The sequence below is a fragment of the Bactrocera oleae genome, chromosome 6 (assembly GCF_042242935.1).
Source record: "Bactrocera oleae isolate idBacOlea1 chromosome 6, idBacOlea1, whole genome shotgun sequence".
In the NCBI taxonomy this organism is placed as follows: Eukaryota; Metazoa; Arthropoda; class Insecta; order Diptera; family Tephritidae; genus Bactrocera; species Bactrocera oleae.
Genome location: NC_091540.1, coordinates 50820823 through 50833557, shown reverse-complemented (window position 1 = coordinate 50833557; position 12735 = coordinate 50820823). Strand labels below are relative to the sequence as shown.

Sequence of the window (12735 nt, the reverse complement as noted above, 5' to 3'; positions counted from 1 at the left end):
AGATTGAGATCGCCCCTTGTCGGAATACAAACAAAAGCACAATGTGATGGCGAAGTCGAAAATGAGTCGGAAACAAAAATGAAAAGTTAAACATGTATGAACCAAAACCAAATTGTTGGTACAAAAGAAAAAGAGACAATACAAAATTGTATTAGAATCACTGAATAATAATCTACGAAACATATGGTAAGTCACTATGTCTCCTATTACTGCGAAAACATAATAAGTTTAAATAATAAAATACCAATCGAACTATCGAACTGTTTTGTTTGGAAATTCTAAAGTCCTTAGGGGTTTTTAGTTGATTTTATATATTTTATTACTTTCAAACAAGTATTCATTAAAGGTTATTTTTAATTCTAAAACTTAAGTTCGTTATTACAAGAAACATGTGAAAAACGAATGTGATTGCGAAAATAAATGTTTCAAGAAATATAAAATTTTTAATAATATATCTATATCCCATCAATCATCTCGAAGTAGTAGAAATTTTTACAAAATAGAGTAACCACCAGAAAAAAACTAATTATGCGTCAAATGTTAGGAAACATGTACCAAACGATATCCAAACGATTTTTGAATTGAGTTGCAACATTCATTGTGTGATCCAGTTTGCAATAAAGTAAGGCTTTTAAATATTTTGTTGCATTAAATAAATGCATAATAACTTAAAAGAGTTATGTCTAAATTTCAAGACGATCGGAGCAAAATTGACGAAGTTATGAGTACTTTTATACCTGTCTGTTGAGCGTGTTACATCAGATTTTAAAAGTTTAAAGCGTTTTCCTCACAATTCAAAATCGGTGGCCCTCATAACTTTAAAACTACTATACCGATCGTTTCTTTACATAACTTAGATAACGCTTTAGAGTTTTTTTTCAAGTTTCCATGTTGCACCTAAAGAAAAAAGTTTCATGCGAAAACTACTCAAAGTTTAATTTTTTTTAAGTATATTTTAATTATGTGTAACATATTGTGAATACCCCTACAAATTGAATTTTCAAATTAAGTTTCATAATTGCACGGACTAATCAATCAAATAAAATATATGTAAATATGTTTGTATGTATCTACTTGTAGGTAAGCATAGTAAGCACATGTGTGTAAAAAATAAATATTTGAAGATACACAATTGAGAAAAACAAAGAGCAAACGGTAATTTGAGCGAATCAGATAGTGTTGTCGCAGCAATATTTACCGCAAAATCTGACCGTAATTTTATCTAACTTTTGGCTTGCAATTTAAGAGATTTACGCTAGAAAATTTAGTTAATCTTAAATTAAAGATAATAGTTGCAGCAGTGAATTATAGGTAGGTCGGTTGGTGAACGAGGATCAGACCACATATATATATATTTCCTGCTTTCACTTTCATGTCACGCTCTCACTTCCGCGTCACTGGGCACAGGTACATATACCTACATACCCTACATATGGGAACTTTAAAGTTGTATAAATTTTTCTCTTTGATAATAGCTTACATATCAATAATCATGTAAGCTTTGAGGTGTCAGATCGAGAATTTCAATCGAAAATATTAATCGGGTTCAGTATAGAAATGCACTGCAGGGTTCAATTTCAGAAGAGATGGCAACACTGAACATAAAGCCGGCAAAAACAAATTAAGCTCATATTTTGCTTCACACAGCTGTATAGGTATTTCAACACACACCTACATGTAATAATAACAGATATGTACGCACATTCATATATACAATAATTGAGTACTTGAGAGTAATTTTATTTTTACTTCATATTGTTTCATTGAAAAAAATAACAATTTCTGTTCACCATATATATGCACAGCAAGCTTTAGAGAACACTATGTTCTCGCTTCGCTGAGAATTTCCACCATTGGGTAGGATAGCGTAAAGAAAACCGCCAGCAAATTCAATGTTTTCATGCGAAACTTGTGCTCATGCGAACTTTAGGCGGAAATTGGCGATGAATGTTAACTGATCGAAATTCTAACATGTGTATGTGCATATATATATATACATATATATATATAGATAAATATACATTTATATATACAACTATATTATCTGTGTGTATATAATATATAATTAGACATTAGAGAAAACATTACGCGATATAAATATTGAATTGTCTATTTTTGTATTTTCGTGTTCAGACTACAGCTAATCAATCCCGTTGACGATCCCTCCAGACTTTGTATGTTTCATCACACACTAATTTACAAATAGACACTCATTGTGTATTATTAAACACATATAACACATTTATTCACTATATTTACACCCGTTTAGTCGTTTATTTTGTAATAATGTGTTAATCTTTTCAAGGAAAATTAATGTTTATAACGTCGAGAAGACTTTTTAATTAGATAAATGTGTAGATCTGAAGGTGGCTATGCAAGTATTGGCATTTATCATAATGGACAAATTGCTTACAACAATGTACACGCTTATAGCTCGCTTTGTGCTCGAATTTTTGTCGTGGCAGTGTATTTCCAAATCTGATGGCAGGTGGGTTCATTGTGTGATTTATTTTATTTTATTTATTTTAATTTTGTATACATTTTCATACATACATCAATGGCTTCCACGAAAATTGGGTTCATTGTAAAATAAACATTACAAGAATTAAGTGATTTTTATTAATTCGCAAAAATATTCAATTTAGTTGATTTTTGGACTATTATGAATGCATAATTAAATATTTGTATGTAAGCATATTATTAACACCCAGAGGGTAACTCAACGATCAGGGGATTATTGCTAAAGGCATCGCTGCAATCTGCGAAAATATTGTTCAGATCGGACCACTATAGCTTATAGCTGCTATTCAAACTGACCGATCGAAGTCAAAATAAAGTTCTTTTTATACGCTTTTATGCCATAAAAATTACACCTGTCAAGGTGATTACTATAGCCAATTTAACGTTTTTGTTTCGTTATTGGTCAGTTTAAATGGCAGCTAAATGCTAAAGTGGTGAACAATGTATTCGGCGATCATAGCGTTGCCTGCGCAAATAACCCTTGCCAAGTATCGGAAGATATATTGTATAAAAACTTGCTCCATATATCAACATAATTTTGATTGGTCTGTAATATGCTATAGTGCTATAGTGGATCGATATCAGCAATTCCGACAAAATGAGCAGCTATTTAAGGACAAAGAACGTGTGCAATATTTGTGACCACTAGTTCGCGTAAAAACAGACGGACATGACTACATCGTATTAATTCGTCGAGCTAATCATTTACACTTACAATTACATATGTATGTACTTTATAAGGTATCCGAGGTTTCTTTTGGGTGTTGCAAACTTCGGGACAAACTTAATATACCCTATTCAACTCTGACAGCACAAATTTAAATCACGATTTTTGTGTACCTGCGGAGTCTTCGTATTTTCAAATCATAATTCGTGTATGTGAGAACTTAGCACTAGGCTGTTTTTGAAATAGGCACAATAAGAGCACATGCCCACAAAATGATGTAATCCAAATTTAAACTGTTATAATCCATAAACATATTAAGCTGAACATTTTCAAGTCATGCACATGAGTTCACTGGAGCAAGAAGCCCTTTTGGCTTAAAATAATATAAAATGGGCGTGGTACCGCTTTCTAAAATAACTGTGCTCGTATCTCATGGACTTTTATATATATATATCTGAACAACACTGGAACAACGTGGGTAAAATACTGTTTTTAAAAGTGCAATAACCCTATGAACAACGCTGCCAGAAACATGAATTGGAGGCGAAATGTGAGTCCCCTAAATTTGTCGCTCAATTTTGAAAATGTTGTAATGAGTAATGATAAACCAAATTTTAAACTGAGTCTTATAAAGGACTCACTGCGCCCACTTTCTATAGCATTAAGACAACATTCAACAGTCGAAAACGTTATATAGCTTTACCGGCTCCCACCTACAAAAGTTCTCAAGCCCTCCTGTTGTCTTATATTGTGTATATAAATTAAGAAGATATTTTTATGCAATTAAATACTGGATATACATACGGTATCGCTCCAATTTGGTACACTTTAACAATTATTTTTAATTATCTCTCTTACTAATCGATATGGTGTTTGATATGTAGATTTTTAGTTTGTGAAATATGTGTGGACATTAAGCCTATTTTTGTAGACGTGGTGCGATTTCGCCCATCTACATTATCTATCTCACCTAAGTGTCAATTTTTACTCAAGTTATCGCTTTTGGATACAACTATTATACTCACTCTATGTAAGATGTTGCTATAGTATAACAACACAGTTCAAACGCCTCAAAGAAAGATTATGCACCTTATACAAAAACATTAACATAGGTATATACCTAAATATATATGTATGTATAACATGTAGGTAATTTATTTTCGAAATATAAAATTGTTTATCATGCACAAGGACATGTTTATATACAATAAATACAAATTCTTGTATCTACATATAAATTATCTGCATATCTATGGTTCGTTTATTTATATGCAAGTATACACTAATAAAATGCAAGTATATCTGCCACCAAAAAAAACACATCTTATTTAATTAATATCATACATTTTTAAATGTATTTTGAAAAATTGTGTGGTCTGAGCATATCATCGCGAATTTTACATTTCTCAGTGATGTGTATAATTTATTTGGCAATTTACGCCGTCATTTGAATCATATGATGTGTATATTAGCTATAAATACTTTGTGAATGTGATAAAGTATTAATAAATTAATAAATAAGTTCTTGTGCACAGTTGAATGGTATTTAAAGGGTGTTGTTTTTGGGTTAATCTTTGATATATCGGGTATGTGCATATTGTAAAGTCAATAGAAGACTATAAGCATTTATGTATGGTGTACGCTAAATAGGGCATATTAAGTTTACTACGAAATTTGTAATCTAAGGAAGCGTCGGAGACCCTAAAAGGTGTTGTACACCCCCTTTCCTCCCCAAGAAGATGCTGATATATCGGACCACTATAGTATACGATATAGCTGTCATACAAACTGACCGATCAAAAAAACATTATTTTATGATAAACTTTTTTATTTTTTATCTTTTTCCAAAAAAAAAAAAAAAACAAGCAACATAGCTAGAAAGAGCTAACAAAACTTTTTTTTTAGTTGAATTCGATTTGATATTAAATTGTATTATCAAACATGTTGCAAAAAAGTAGTGATAAGAGAGAGGAAGGATTTTGTTTTTGGAAATTGCTTTTAAGAGAATAAGCAAAGATAGTTTGTCAATTAAGAACCTTTCTGAATGGTGAGATTCATCCTTGCACACGATGACTCGAGTAACATTTGAGACAACGGAACTAAATAAAGGAAGTAAAGATTTCAAACTTTTTGGATAATAATCTGCAGTTTAAAGGTGCAATCTATAGCACCAGCTATGTATATTATAAAATACAAGAAATTTGTCAAACAAAAGAAATTTCTGAGGGCATATTTAGTGTAAAAATAGATTAAACTCCACCAAAGTCTAGCCTAAATTCCATTTAACCACCTCTCGAACCTGAACTTCAAATATTCATAAAGAAGATTTTAATTCGTATTAGTATTTTCATACCTTATTTAAAATGTAAGATAAGCATTCTTAATAATACATGATAATTGATGGTCGAAAACACCCAGATATGGTATCTAATAAATGGATTAATGTCTACTGCTTCTTAGTGAAATTTTTACAGACTTCTCAAAATATAATATTTACTCGTATATTGAATTTTTTTTTTATTAAAAAGTATTTAATATCAAGTTTCTCCGGAAGAATAAAGAATAGCAGTGTTTATATGGAAATCTTTTTCATTTGACAATATTGTCTAAGACATAGTACTATCTCCGAAGAAATGGTTCAGATCGGATCACTATAGCGTGTAAATGCCATAAAAATTGACCGATCAAAGTTCTTATAAAGAATCCTTTGCATTTGTGTGCTTACGAGGCTTATAGACTGGTTCTACAATTTTGTAAAGGAAATTTTACAAAAAACTATAAATCACACATGTGACAAATAGTTGTCTTCTGTAAGAAGAATTGTAAATGCTAATTAAAATGTCACACTGTATTCATCAGGTAAAATATTCTTCAGAAATATTCAATACGTGCGTTTTTGGGATGGAATTAGGCTGGTGAATCAATTTCGCATTAAAACTTTACATTTGAATTAAAAACTTTCACCGTCCATAGCAAAACACCCTATAAGTATGTATTGTAATACATCATCCATATATACTCATCTATGTATGCTTTAGATATTTGCAAATTCAACATACGTATATATGTTGTTATAAGCTCAAAGTTTTTTGGCGGAAGTCAATGTTTTGTGAATTCTCTATTAGCCTTTTGCCAAAATGTTAATCCAGTTAAAAGATTTTTTGGAAATACATACATATATGATTTTGGGATTATAATATATATATATTGTCGGACAATAAATAAGGAAAACTACCTGTAGCTTAATAAAAAATATATGTTGTAGATATTAATTATTCAAAATATACGAGCAGTGATTAACACCTAAATACAAAAATAATTGTCAAATCTGTGACAAAAAAATTAAAAATTAAAGAAATAACAAATAAATCTTTTAAATAAAATCAACCTAAATGTATTTTAGAAGATTAATGTAAATATAAAATACTGTGAGGTATACATATGTATATCGAAAAGCAGAATTTTAAAATATTTTTAAATATTTAGCAAAGAAGAAGGCAAAAAAAAATTGTATTGCAGTTCTCACTAAAATTAGAATCGCTGAAGAGGAACAAAATATAAAAGGACCCTAGGTTAAATTTTTAGGCAGAAACGTGCCAAATCTTTAAAACCTATGGTATAATAGTTTGTTTGTTGAATCAAAGCTTTAGCACCGATGAGTTTTTAAATGACTCATCTAGAAAGTATACTATGTTATTTCGAAGAAGATACACCTATTATTGTGAGCCGGTCCACATCACCTAACTGTTGTTTCACATAATCCTAATCGCGATATACATATATATATTTATATATATATTTATATATGTATATATAAGGGTGGGTAAAAAAAAAATGTTTTTTTCGCTTCGTACTCTGAAAAATTGGTTGATAGACACTTCTAAAAAATACTCTGCAAATATGAGCTCTCAATTGTAACGGAAAGGTCCTCCGTCTATCAGATCAAAAAATTCATATATCGCTTCCAACTACTTGAAAACATATTTCGTTTCATAAGAAATTGAATGCTCCTCAAAAAAGATTTAGTACTATTATTTCGTAAACCTAACTTAAATGGTTAAAGATATTATCGGTTGAAGTTTGACTCTGGGAACTTTGTTATTTTGTACTAAGAAAGTATTAATTAAAAAACCACGTCTTTTTTGCACCAAGAAGCTGTCGGCACCATCAATACCGGACCACCCTAGGATATAACTTCCATACAAACTGACCGATCGAAATGAAAATAATGATATTTTTTCCTTGATTAGGTGATCTCACTTCGACTTAAAAGTTGTTTATATCAAACAGCTGGCTAGAAAGAACTAGCAAAACATTTTCTGTTTGACGCAAGCCGTTGGCCGTTTTCTTTTGTTTTTATACCCTCGCAATATGTTGCTACAGAGTATAATAGTTTTGTTCACATAACACTTGTTTGTATCACCTAAAACTAATCAAGATAAATATGGAGTTATATACCTACATATAATATTATATAATATATAGAACTGTACAAAATACCAATTTATATATACGGGAGCCAAATGTGCACTGTAAAATATGGAATATAAAATATTTTCATTTTAGCGTCAATTTTATTACAAACAAGATTGTACATACAGGTATGTATATGTGTACAAGCATTTATCAGCAATAATTACATAAAATTAACGAAAAACAAACAGACAAATAAATTTTGTTTAAGCACATTTATGTAAATATGAAAGCAGGCAAATAAAGGTCCGGACGTCATGACGCGTCAGTGAGAACGAATGTGAAGCGAATATAGATCGGTGTTATGATTACATACATACGTACATACATATATATTGAGTATCAAATGCATATGTGTTTGCCAACGCATTGCAAGAGTCCGCCAAAACAAATTGTCAATATTTATTTCAGGCAAAAATGTGAATTTGTTTTGACTTTTTTATAGATTCATGCAGTTGCAGTTAAAATTAAAAAATAGGACAGAATTTGTTGGACAAAAAAGATAAAGATGCGTCATAACAAAAATAATACACTTATATACAGTGATTCAAAGATCGTTGACGTTGAACAGCTTATTTATTATTTTATATCTATAAACAAGCTGGCGATCCTCTATTGAAGCTCCAAATCGATTTTGACTAAATTCAAAGTCAAATCATTTTTTGTACATTAAAGATGTTTTTGCAGAAAACAGATTTTTAAATCCATTTCCTGTGAAGACGCGCTAGTAGATCTAAAATAACTGCGTATTATTTGTAGTTAGAACTTTTGAATAAAAATCTGTTAATGAGGCCCAATACCTTATTAAGTAAATTATTGTTACTACTACTTGAAGTTTTTTATGTCAAACAACTTGACTAGAAAGGACTATCAAAAGGGGTCCCGTTAGATGCAAGCCGTTGGCCGGTTACGTTTACATACAAGTATTTGCCTACGCATACCGTCACTATAAGAATTGCACCTGTGAAGGGTATTCTCGCTTTCGTGCAACCGAATTTAACATTTTTTCTTGTTTTTTAAACCACTGTAAATTACGTGTACCAACATTCAAATCATAATAAGAACCGAAGTAATATTAAGTTCAAAGCTTTCTTTTAAGAATCATGAAGTAACTTTAGATAAAATTTTACCCGCTACAGAGGTGAACAGAGAACCCTAAATTTTATGAGAATTCCTAAATTAGGCTCAAGAGTCTTGCGCCATGTTTTAAAAGAAATCATATTGAAGTTTCTCTTGTAATGCTCGCGAACTGAAGTGTGAGATAAATAGATTTGAAAGATATGTACTCGTAGTTCGAACAACTGACGAAGAAGATATTTGATATAAGCGGTAATATTCATGTTTGATAAATATTTTCTGTACAACTTTGAAGCGATTTCCATTATACATTTGTACGTATGCCGTCTGACACATTATTTCCACTTTTTATTAGGCCCCATAAATTTTTAATGTTTTCGTTTTTGGTGATGTCGCGGATGAAACACTGTATTGACCATAATATAGAAATGAGGTAATTGTTTATAGCATCAGCTAGGTTATAATATTTAAAGCGTGTTTAATATTTTTTAATTGCCGAGACATTTATAGGTTAAAAATATTACCTGAAATGTGCTTATATACAAATACATACATAGTTGTAAATTTTATTTTCTTACCTAGGAACATGTACCTAATTTTCTTATATGCCTAAAAGCAAAAATATGATTCAAAATAAACAAACCAAGGCCATTAAGTGCACAAGTTCATCGAATAATACGGAATTATCACGTCGTTGTGATCATTAAAATAGTACCAATACAAACTATTTAAACAATTACTTTTGTTATTTTGGTAACAAACTGAAAAAAGGCAAGAATAAACTTCGGATGCACCTAAGCTATTACACCCTTCACGGGTGCATTTCATGTAGCAATATTATATGTGACTAAATCTGAAAATGTAACCAGCCACCGGTTCGTATTCAATGGAAAAGGCTTTGCTAGTTCTTGCTAGCCATGTTGTTTGACATAAACAACTTTAAGTTAACGTTACTTAAGGAGGTATTCTAGTCTAGCGGCCCGAATTTCGAGTATATTTTGGGAGCTGATAAAAAAAAGCAATAAATATTTTTACTATCCATTTTTTTACTATTTATTTATTCATGTTTAAGGACTACAAAAATAAATTTAAAAAAAAATGTTTTCCATGAACTTCTGTGTCCTTGAAGTGAAGGGGGAAAAAAGACCGCGACCTCGTCGCCATCGACTTTTTCACTTATTTTTAACTTTCTTGAATTTTTTAAAAATATTAATATTTTTAAATTTTTTGGTTTACTAGATAGAGATATATTTAGAGAATATTCATGCCGAATTTCATGTTAATCGGTTGATTAGAACTTGAGATATCGTAGCGACTGCATCGAAAAAAGTCGTTTCGAGAAAAACGCGTTTAAAGTTTTACGTTGAGTTTCAGGCAGCTTAACTGATAGAATAGTAGTTACATTTTCTAATCAGCCATCCCAGCTACGTACATTGGGCCTTCCTCTACTTCTTCATATTGATATATTTGATCATTTCGCTCCTGGTAACGTGCAGTTCGTTCTTCTTTTGACGCATCTGAATCTCGAACCTCTGACCGTTGAATCCGTACTGCGTTGCGCCTGACAGTAAACCCATGGGATTTCAGACCAATTTTCATTCCCATCAATTTCATCATATTTAAAATAGGATAGAACCTTCGTTGAAAATACAAACAGGTTAATAATTAGCTATTTCAATTGTCTGGGATCTGGCATGAATATGTTTGGGTGCAAATGTCCAAATCAAAGAATTTAACAACTCATTATTATTTTGAGTTTCGCAACCCAAACAACGTTTTAACAGTGAATCATCCGATAGGCTTTCGTAAATAGGCTTCAAAACTTCCAATACCTTATCAGCTAGAGGTGGATCCTCGTGGGTAAACTCTTTCAGGTGGACAATTTGTGTGCTGAGGTTTCTTATCTGTAGAACTTTTATGAAAGTACGTAACCCATATTTCGCGATTCATGTCTTCTACATGTACTTCTCCATAATACAAAGATAACTCATTAATTTTTTTTATCACGATTTTTCAGCGCCTTTGCCACTTATTCCCTTATTATCTTTCCAATCTTGATATCGACTGAAATCGGCCTTTTTTTATTTTTCCAGTAAATGCAGCCTTGACAAATACTTTACTTTACTATAGTATCAATAATATTCTCATTGAACTTATAGAAAGAAGGAGGGAGAGTTATTCAAACGCAGGAAGCCTGGGCCTCCAGCCGTCTATTGTTACACTCGTCCGCTCAACCAGTTTAGTTGTCACGACACCAAAACGATTTATGAAAAAAGAAATTCTAAAGGCGGAATAAAGTTGTATGTATCAATTACACGAATAGTAAGGCCATTAATAGCAAAGTTTGTTTAGATTTTTACGGTTATTGTATGCCTCATTAAAAGCCTCCTTTTAATAACACAAGTATAAACTAAATATGCAGAGAAATTATAAATTAGGCGAAATCAAAATATTTCAATTAATTTAATGCCAATTAAGTGGGGTATACAGTTATATATTGGTTGCTATATTCTGGTTTGCTTTATTTTTAATTTTTCGATCTTTGTGATTTTACTACTTACATATGGTATTTATACAATATTTTATTTATCTACAAGATCTTACTTAAAATACATACACACATTTGAACCTGTGTGCTTGGGAATTTTCGAGACGCTTTTATTGTCATGCATTTAAGCTAACAACTGAAAATGTTTATAACCCAAATATTATTTGCAATCACTAGTTGTAAATTATATACATACATATGTACATATATACGCTTGAATGCAAAATAAACAAGTGACATAATCGGGTTACATTGTATTGCCTCTTACATTGTCTCTTAGTAAAATAATTCAAAGGAATATACTGCACTAAATTTTTAGTTTTTTTAAGCACACTATTGACAGCCTATCTACGTATGTTTGCAGATATCTCCTAAAAAACAAATAAACTGACACAAGAGCCCTTACTATGGTCAGAATTATTGTCAATGCAGCGACTTGACTCTGTACAATGAATTGGTATAAAATTATAGAAGTCTCTTATTTGAACTTATTTGAAAAGAACTCTTGCTCATTGAAAAATAACGTTTTTATACTCTTGATAACGTTATTAAAATTATTTTATATTTTTATACCCTGAACAGGTTATATCAACTTTGTGAAGTTTTAACACCCAGAAGACAAAGTCGGCAAACCTATAATATATATATAATATAACACATAGCTGCCATACAAACTAAACAATCGGAAACAAGTACTTGTATGAACAACTTTTTCATTTGAGGAGATATATTTACGAAATTAAATCCGAGGAAATTGTTCTGATCGGATCGCTTTAGCACATAGCTGCTACACAAGCTGACCGATCTAAGATCTTGTAAGGAATATTTTGTATTTGTGAAGGGTATTATAGTTTAACGAAGTTAACGTTTTTCTTGTTATGTATATTTTTATACTCTCGCAACATGTTGCTACAGAGTATAATAGTTTTGTTCACCTAACGGTTGTTTGTATCACCTAAAACTAATCGAGTTAGATATAGGTTTATATATATATATAAATGATCAGGATGAAGAGACGAGTTGAAATCCGGGTGACTGTCTGTCCGTCCGTCCGTGCAAGCTGTAACTTGAGTAAAAATTGAGATATCTTTATGAAACTTGGTAGACATGTTTCTTGGTACCATGAGACGGTTGGTATTGCAGATGGGCGTAATCGGACCACTGCCACGCCCACAAAACGCCATTATTCACAAACAAATAAATTGCCATAACTAAGCTCCACAAAAAGATACAAGACTCTTATTTGGCACACAGGATCACAATAGGGAGAGGCATCTGCAGTTAAAATTTTTTTTTAAAAGTGGGCGTGGTCCCGCCCTAATAGGTTTAATGTGCATATCTTCTAAACCGCTAATGCTATAATAACAAAATTCACTGGAAGCAAATGTTTTTAGAACCTATACCTACAGTGTGAAAATCGGGTGGCAACTCCGCCCACTCCCCATATAAC

The 12735-nt window shown here is 31.3% G+C and overlaps 1 protein-coding gene across 1 annotated transcript in view; it reads right to left on the bottom strand.

Annotated features, from left to right (window-relative positions):
• The window catches only part of Eip63F-1 (Ecdysone-induced protein 63F 1), a 105188-nt gene that overhangs the window by 89278 nt on the left and 3175 nt on the right, over positions 1-12735 (bottom strand). The window lies entirely within an intron of this gene.